The 10,169-nt window shown below is 33.4% G+C and overlaps 1 pseudogene; it reads right to left on the bottom strand.

Moving 5' to 3' along the window:
* Nucleotides 1–3,239: 3,239 nt before the first annotated feature.
* On the bottom strand, nt 3,240–5,889 carry LOC125834281 (uncharacterized; annotated as a pseudogene).
* Between the last annotated feature and the right edge of the window lie 4,280 nt (nt 5,890–10,169).

Raw genomic sequence — 10,169 nt, 5'->3', positions numbered from 1 at the left:
CGTAGATCAGTCTACGGACCGTAGGTCTCCTCCGTGGATGACTTCTGGAGCATCTGTCAAAAAAAAAAATTGGACATAGTTTGGGTCGTTACCAACTCTACATGAGTTCTTTTGCTGCATATGGTTAGTTTTGGCACTAATGACGTTCCTGTAGGTACGATGGCACCCAAGAAGATGGTCACCTACTCAAAACGGGGCAAGTCCAAATCGGTTGCCCCTAGCTTCCGGTTAATTGATGAGGACACCGAGAACGACTCTGACCCCGCATATGTGCCTCTAAACCCTAGGGCCCCTCGCGCAGCACCCAGGAGCACCCCCCGGAAGGTGATCCCCGACGTAGTCACTGTCTCCCAGTCTGATGAGGAGCACACACTGATCGGGTCACCAACTGGGGCTGCTTCCAGTTCAGAGGGTCCTATGTCCGGCTCCGAGTCTACCCATGCATCAGGCTCCCAATCATCACAATCAGAGTCTGTCCATGCTACAGGGTCCAACGCCAAATCGTCCACAGGGTCGGGAGAGAATGACCAAGCAGCCTCGTCTGATGAGGCAACTAGTTCAGAGGCCATTCCTGCACCAAGGAATGATGAACCCGCTCCGGTAGCAGGGGAGCTGAATAGGTGGTGTGTCGAGGGTCAATGGCAGATCTATCGGGATGCAAAGATGGTGAATGCAAAGATGGTGAATGAATAGGTGGTGTGTCGAGGGTCAATGGCAGATCTATCGCTCAATCTCTCTGGCGAGCTAAGTCGGGTTCGCCTAAAGGGTTGGCTTAAAATTCTTAGCAAGTTGGCAATGAGAGGTCACTTTTGGTGATTTGCCGATAGCTTTCGGCGAGCCAGAGCTAACCCGTCAAAAGTTCCAGTTCAGCAAGGGTTCAGAGGTACAGACAAAGGGCAAAACAAAAGACGATCGGCGAATCGCCGAGTGCTTTTGGCGACATCAAGCTTCTCGCTGAAAGTTATAGTAGCCAACAACACATACAACCTGAAATTAAAGGCGAGATGGGGACATTAGGCGAATCGCCGAGTGGTTCAGCGAACTCGACCTAGCTCGCCATATGGCCCAACGTGCCTATTTTCAACCCAACTTCTCGAATTTGACCCCGCAACCCCTGAAAACAAAATCAAAACATGCACAAGTTAAATTAAGTTAAGACCCATAGCACCTATCCTCCCGAGATACTCAGATTTCTCCCACTTCTGCCAAACTAGAAAAAATGCAAGCAGAACCACAAAAAATTTAAATCAGTTCAACGCACAAGCATACGGGATTTGAAATTAAAATAGGCATTTGCACAATCAGATCTTATCAAAGAGGCTCAACACACGACAATACAATCATATTATTTGCATACGAGAACAAATAAAAATAAGTTCGGGGCTCATAAGACTAACCTTATTTGCCGATTAAAATGATATTTGAAGTGCTAGGTGGTAATGTAATCCAACTCCAATCACAAATCAACGACCAAAATACTTGGAATGTAAAAGTATTGAAAATACTTACTAGGTGTGAATTTGCGAAGTTTGAAATCGAGGAAAAATGAAGAGTTCGAAACTTTAAAACCTTTGGCTATTAATAGCCATCCAGTTAGTGTCCATTCGACGACATTAGTCGCAACCGCTGATCCACTCGGCGAGGCACCGAGTGGTCAGTTACCTCGCCGAGTTTTACAGGACCTTCAGTCAAAGAGAAGGTCCAAACGGCGGTTTACATCAGGATCGCCGACCTAGTTGGCGATTCACCATTAATTTCCTGTGCTCGCCGATTGTTGCAGACTCTAATGGCGGTCTGGATTGGCGTCGCCGACCTCTTCGGAGATTTGCTGACTGGACTTATGATCGCCAACCTGCACTTTTCGATCACTATCCATACCTCAACCTGCAAAATTGAAACACCATTATTTCTAAAACAAAATTAAAGCATAGGTTGCCTCCTAAACAATGCCTTAGTTAACGTCGTGGAACGATGCAAGTCACCACTTAAACCTCATTATTGGGGTTGAACCTAGTGCAACTAGGTGACCCCGATTGTTCATTTAGGTGGGGTTGAGGAAATACATGACCCAAGAGAGTTTCAATTAGCTGGATAGATCTAGAGTGAGAACTGCTCATCTGATTTAGCACTTCTACATTTTCCTTCATCTCCTCTAACATTCTATCATGCTCATTGAGTTTTTGGAGAATGATTAATAGTGTATCATTAATACACCTACTCTCTTTTTTCGTAGACTTTCTCTGCTCTTGAGGGGTATGTATTTGCCCTCTTTTTCTTTCGAAACTTCTAGTTCCTCGACTTTTTGTGCCAAGGTATCCATCTGACTCAACAAAATGACCAAGTGTTGGTTCTTCTCAGCCTCCTTGTTGGTGTTGGCCACAAGATCAAGGAGTTTAGTTGCAGTCTCATAAGAGTATCTTCTAAAATCACCAGGGACAAATTGATCGATTGATCCTTTGTTTCTGGAATTAAGGCTCCTATAGAAGCACTCCAGTAGAACTAGATCGGCAATCTCATGAGTTGGGCATTGTATCAATAGTGTTTTAAACCTCAGCCACGACTCATGAAAAAGTTCTCATTCTAGCTGCTTGAAGGTCAGGATGCTATCCTTGAACCTTATCACTTCTACCGGGAGGTGCAACATTGGTTCACCATCTCCACCATGTATACTCATTATTCTGTCTCAACACACAAACAAGCAAGACAAAACTTAAAATTAAGTAAATAAACTATGACTAAGCGGCGAATCAGATCCTTCACTCCTTACGAACTCGATAACTGAAGACCTCGAAGGTACAAAGTGATGTTTGGCATGTTGTTTGCTTAAGACTGAAGTTAAATTGCTTAGATACGTGTTAACATGTATCTCTTAGGTTAGCTAGTGGGATTATTTTGTTAGATCTCGAATTCAATTATAAAGATATTTATCGTTTATCATAGTAATTGACTTCATTAGTCAGAAATTTTGCTTAAAGTCACCATTTCAATTTTATTTGTGTAACTCTTTCTTGAACTGGAAATTAAATTATATAGAAGTATTACAAAAAAAGGATGGTTTAGTTCAAGTTAAGATCAATAAGAATAAAAAGGTTATTTTTAAGTTGCATTCAGTTTTAAAAAGGAAAAACACAATCATTTACATACCACCAGAACATAATCAACTTTAAAGTCATAAAAGAAGAACTAAATCTAAATTCATGTCCGTAATGTCATTGGTGACATTGGTTTTCTGTAACATCTTATTTAAGGGACAATTTTCTTTTGAGCTCGCAGATCACTTCTTACTCTCTTGTTATTTTTAGAAAGCGCTTCTTGTAATTTTGACACTGGGATGTGCTGCTTTCCCATTTTCTCGATGATGAGTGGTCTTATACCTTCTCTAGAATGCTTACCAATTTCTTCTGATATGAATGCAGAACTCCTCAGTTGTTCTTGAGGTACCCTTGTCTGATTAAGTTGATCGGTCTACCATATACAAAAAATGAATAAATAAGCCAGCTAGTAAGATCAAATACATAAAACATAAGTAGACAACAAGATAGATAATTACAGTTTGTTCTGTCACAAATGAGGAACTGAATTGCCTTAATGCAACATTCTCAATAATAGTGCTTGAAACCTATAATAGAATCACATTTTAGTACTATTACTGTTGATGAGTAGAACTAATTTATGAGATTACTTACTTCTGTTGCATTACTAGGTGTAGAAGAGCCTTCTTTTTCGACTTGCTGATGAATTTGTAAGCTTCAGATTGGTTTTTTCCCATAAGAACTGGCATTTTCTACTATTATGTCCTATGTTTCCACATGATCCGCACTTCTTTTTTCTGCCTTTTCTTGATGCTTTTAATAAGGTAAGCTTTCTAGAATCTGATTCTTTTTGCATTGTCTCATCAATTCCTCTCTTCCTCAGTTTTTTGGGTCTACCTGGTTGTGCCTTATATATAGGGGGAAATGGTGGTTCTATCCCTGTCTTAGGCCATTGATCAAAGTTGACAATTGGCAATATAGATGGGTTATAACTCTTCATGTAATTCTCAACTGTATAGCATTCATGAACATACATTTCAGGCTCATCCTTTTTAACCCATATAGCTGCAATAGCATGACTACAAGGTATTTCTGTTAATTCTCATCTCGTACAAGAACATATTTTCTCCTTAAGATCAACAATGAATAGTCTACGATGAATGTCTTCAATTTGATAGTGAAATTGATCATATTTAGTGGCAATACATTCAACAGCTTTAACCTTATTTTTCTCTAGCTTCAATATGATATTTGGACAAATTCTCAGACAATTCTTCATCATTTTATATGTGTTCTTTTAAAGTCTGGACATCATGTAGATCCTAATTGATTCAATCATTGTCCAACTATGCTTGTCTCTTACATGTAGAAGTACACTACTAAATGACTCACACAGATTATTAATAACATATCACACTTTGGAAATGAAGAGGAAAAAGCCCTTGATCAGTGAATATGGGGCTTATCAGTGAACCATTAAGGGGCTTTTGAATCTAATTTTCCCATTTCTTCCATATGCTTAAAGAATTTAGCTTCTGTAGTTGCCCTGGCAATTTTCCATAGGACATCTTTCAATGCTTGTCCTTTAAAACCTTCTGTCTTGAAATTGTTGTGCAGATGTCTAACACAAAATTTGTGTGCAACATGTTGCATTATATCATCAAATATTGAAATTAAACCTTTTTGCTTATCATAAATGAAAGTCCAAGCAAAAGGATTTTGTGAAATGCCTAGATCCTCGTCAAGAAGTCTAAGAAACCAACTCCATATTTTCTTTAGTTCACCTTCCATTATTGCGAATGCAATAGGATACATGTTGTCGTTTCCATCAATGCCTACTGCTGTCAATAGTTGCCACCCCTGTTGGTTCCCTTTCAAATGGCATCCATCTATTCCTATTATCGGTCGACAACCGGCTAAAAACCCATATTTACAAGATACAAAACACACATAGAGTCTAAAAAATCTCTTTCTACCATTGACCATTGTCTTTGAATTTTTGTCCCAACTTTAAAATACATGTAGTCCCTGGATTACTCTTCCTCAGCTCAGCACAATAATTCCACAACATCTCAAATTGCTCTTCTTTAGTCCCTGTAATTAGATATAATGTCTTACTCTTTGCCATATAAGCTTGATTTCGTGAAATGGTACAATTATGAGACCTCATCACATAAGCTTGAAATTCTTTCACTCCCCAATTTGGATTAATTCTAAACTCTTCCACATACTTCTTAGCTAAAAATCCAGAGTCAATAGTCTTGTTATCTCTTTGATTGTCACAGCAATGGTCAGGACCTATTATCTTAATTATGAAAGACTCATCTTGATTAGCCTTTGATGCGAATATGAATCATTTGCAGCTTCACACCTTACAAGTTGCCCTAGACCTTGTACTTTCATTCTTTTTAAATCTGATATCCTTTTTTTGGATCACAACATGCACCTCAACTGCCCATTTGAATTCTTTGCTATTACTGAAAACCATATGAAGTGCAAACTTAAATTTTGAATCCTCCAAATCCCTAGTTGGATTGAAAACAATGGATCTTTTACGATTTTCATCGTCAGAATCTACATGTAAACTCACCAATTCCTCATTTGATGTAGCCAAGTCATCTTCTTGAGTGCCACTGAGAAACATAGCCAACATATTTGAGGTAACTCAATGATCAACATTCTTTCCTTTGGCTTGATTATCTCTACTTTTTCTAGTAACACCAACCCACTCTACGGTAGAGTTGATGGATTTATCAAAATTCATGTCAGCTTCTTCTAAGGAATAATCAAAATCATGAAATGATTCACATTCTTCAGTTGTCGAATCACTCTCATCATTTTTCTCAATTTCATCCATATCTACCAAGCCTTCTTCATCATGTAGTACTGGGCCACCCTCGTAATCAACCACATCATGGTATCATTGATCCTCATTTGTGTGCTCGACAAATATCTCCACCTCTTTATTCTCAGGAATTTCATAAAAAAATGTTATATATATCTAAATCAGTTGATAAAAGTCTTATACATATCTCAAAATAAGGTCCAAACGTAAACCAAAATTTCACTTTTCTATCATTGACTTTCAACTTTTTCTTACACTGCCTCATCTGAATGATATAATTTTCTTCTCCCTTGAAATAGTCATAATAAGCTATTTGTCCACTAACATAGTCCATCTATGGTTCAAACACCCATCGACCGTTATAGTGTAGTTTAATGGTGTACATATCTAGATTTCCACCTTCATCTGCCATGAGAAAAACAAAAGTAGAAGGTATTAGGATTGTTATAATAAATAGAACCAACAAAAAATATGAATTATCATACAAATCCAAATTAGTTTTGAATTTGAATTATGTTGGTTTCAGTTCTTGAAGAATTGAGTTATATGTATGAGATTTTAGGACTATCCAGTTTAATTATCTGCACATCCCTGAGTCTTCACTTTTACCTATTGTTAAAAAAAATGCTTATGTCATTTTAACAAGTAGACCCAACATGAGAACATATCTATTTTGTAATTAAAATATTTACTCAGTCTCCATAATACTTAATTGCATGCATTGGTTTTTAATGCAACTTTAATATTTTCTAAATATCAATACAATTCCATAATATACACACACGGATACACATTATTTTAAATGATGCACCAAATTATATAGTTAGTATTGATGTCTTAATTCTTATATAATCAAAGATTTTGATTATTTTTTTCATAGTGCGGTATTAAAAATCTAGTCTAATTAAATTCAACAGAGTACTCACATATCGGCGTGAATTGTAGCCCACTCTTGTAACGCAGTTTCATTGTCGAAAAGATTGATATTTTCCTCTTGAACAGGTATAATGAATTGCTTATGTGCCCTAGAAGAAGTTGACAAGTAAAGAAAAACTATCCTAGAAGAAGTTGACAAGTAAAGAGAAATTATCCATCCACCAACAAACACAAAAGTTACTCATCCATGAAATAGACGATTAATTTGCATATCAATGAGAGAAGCAGGGCTGGGATATTGTTATAAATGGGGGATGATTCTATGGAAGATTGTAAATATGTTCGTATGTTTAGGTTTTTTTAATTTTATAAAAGTGTTCCTTATTGTAATACCGTAATTACCCCTGACAGTAATGGTAGATCTATTTATATTTTTAACTGCCGTTAGTAAAAGGACTGAAATAATTCTCTCTGCTTAATTAAAGGTTAAATGGGGAAAGTCGAATATCACAGGGACTAAAATCATAATAAGACCATAACACAGGGACAAAAATAATTATTTTCCCATTAATTAGAGTTACACCTTATAATATGTTGTGAATGCATGAGTTTAACATTTGAAAGGTAAGGCCCATATATTACTTTTGACTGATTTTTTTCCTTTTATAGCACGGCCCAAAAAACTACATTTGGGCTTAAATGAGTGATATTCTAGTCTGATCAGTTAGATTTTAGGACAAATTACTTAACTACACTCCTTTACTTACCTTAATATCTATTTATCCCTACTTATTTCAAAATTTTCAAAAATGCCTTATTTCACTATGTATCCCGCATGTATCCTGTGCACAACGCTATGTATCCCGCTATGTGGAATGTATCAAACACTATGTATCCCATGTACAACGCTATGTATCCCGCATGTATCCCGTGCACAACGCTATGTGTCCCGCTATGTGGAATGTATCAAACCTAATGTATCCCGTACACAACGCTATGTATCCCGCTATGTGGAATGTATCAAACCTAATGTATCCCGTGCACAATGCTATGTATCCCGCAAACATCATTTTTAAGGGATTTTTGGTAAATAGAAAACTAGAAGGGATAGGATGTTATTTAGTACTTATAATATGTGGTTCCTATAATTTATACTAGATTTTAATAGTGTTATTTTAAAAATTAGAATATAACCCAAATTTAATTATACAAAACTTTGTTGAAATATTTTGTTTTCATTTGATATTCATTATAAAACGTCATAATAAAAAAAATTAAATACTCAAAACATTATATAATAAATTAAAATCCATTTGATACATCTTCAACTACAATATAAAAAAAATTAAAGCAATATATCTGTAACTATTAATTCTTCACATTTTATCCAAATTGTCTTAGCTATGAAAAAACAAAATAAAAAAAGAGAATGACTCACCATGGTTCACGTTATAAGTGCATCGTTACAAACAAAAATAGACATGAAACTCAACACTTGTTAAAACATATTTTGTAACGTAAACAATCAGTTACACTAAAATTTTAAAAAAAAGTAAGGTCACCCATGTGAAAGAAAGAAAAAGAAGAAAAGCTTAAAAGGAAAGAAGGACAAATTAAAGACTGTTCACGTGTTATGTGTTATTATTGCAAGTGAAAATAATATAAATATTCATTTAAATAAAATATATAATAAAAGCACTTATTAAAACATTATTGCAACTTAAAGGTCTGTTGAAAATAAAAACACTTATATGGAAGAAAGAAAACAAAAAAAAGCATAAAAATGACAAACCAAGATTATTCATATTTTATGCGTTAACTTTTATTACAAATAAAAATACAAACATGCAATAAAACACACACAAAAAAGGAAACATTTGTTAAAACATTTTTTTGTAACGTAAAAATTTGTTACTCAAAAGTTTTAAAAAAGTTAAATAAAGTCACACCCGTGGAAGAAAAATAATTTAAGAAGAGCTAAAAAAGATAAAATAATATACATTTATATATACGTATTTAAGCATGAATATTGTATTCTTAAATAGACTCGATTATGCTAACACTAATACACCGTATTTTATGAGAACACATATCTATGTTTTTCTTTTATTTCAATTAGTTTCAGTTTTTTTTTTAACAAACTTTATTCCTAAGTCCACCTTAAATAATTTGATTTTTAAAAAAATGAAATATCACAATATATCAACAGTTTCACAAGGAAGGTAAATATTTTGAAACAAATTACGACTAATAATTAAACTATAAAGGGATAAGCTTGCTCTAGACAAAACGTTTATATTATAATTTAATTTCGACAAAAAGTGTCAAAATAAAGCATATAAATATAATATTTAAAAGAGAGGTAAGTTCTATGAATACAAATATGGAAGGATGTTTATGACATTATTGTGTAATCTAGTCATTATTAAATTAATAAAAAAGAATCTTTGACTATTTTATATATAAATGTATTTGAAAAATTCATAATCAATGATTGATTACTAATAATTAAAGAGTTGCAAAATTAAAAATATAATTGACAATAATTATGTTTATTTATTTTATTTAATTCATTATTTATTTATCAATTTTCTGAAATAAATTATAAATCAAAAGTAAACTATCATTTTTTTGAATTTTCCTGTTTCGAGTTGATTCTTTTTATGATTTAAAAAAAAAGTAAAGATAAAGTTACTTACATTAAAAAGAAAAAAAGTAAAATTGTTATAAGTAAAATAATTTATGCAAGTAGAGAAATACTTGTAACAGTTAAATATTAATAAATATGACAGTTTTATTTATTTATTTATTTTTCTAAAATAAATCATAAGTCAAAAATAAAATAAAATGTTTGAATACTTATTTTTTGAGTTGAACCTTTTTATGATTTTTTACAAAATGAAGTTAAAGTTACTTAATTAATTAATTTATTTTTTAAAAAAAAAGAACTAACAAAATACTAAGGATTGTTATTAGTAAATATAATTTATGAAAACAAAGAAAAACATGTAATAGATAAATGCTTGATAAAATGAATACTAAAACTAATGAATACTAACGGATATGACAATTTCATCTATTTATTTATTTTAGTCATGAATCAAAACTAAAACATCATATTTTGAGTTGATTCTTGTTATGATTTTTTAAAAGAATGAATTTAAAGCTACTTAATTTTAAAAAAAGGAAAAAAAGGGAATATAAGAAATGTAATTATGCAAATAAGGAAATACTTATAGCCGGTGAATATTAACATATATGACAATTTCATTTGTTTATTTATTTTCTAAAAATGGCATACATCCAAAGTAAAATATCATATTGAGTTTATCATTTTTATAATTTTAAAAAATGAAGTTAAATTTCATTTGTCTATTTGTTTTCTAAACAAAGTTATAAATCAAAAGTAAAGTATT

Source organism: Solanum verrucosum, unplaced genomic scaffold (assembly GCF_900185275.1).
Source record: "Solanum verrucosum unplaced genomic scaffold, falcon-dt-bn FXZP01000026.1, whole genome shotgun sequence".
Taxonomy (NCBI): domain Eukaryota; kingdom Viridiplantae; phylum Streptophyta; class Magnoliopsida; order Solanales; family Solanaceae; genus Solanum; species Solanum verrucosum.
This window is presented reverse-complemented; position numbering and strand designations above follow the sequence as displayed.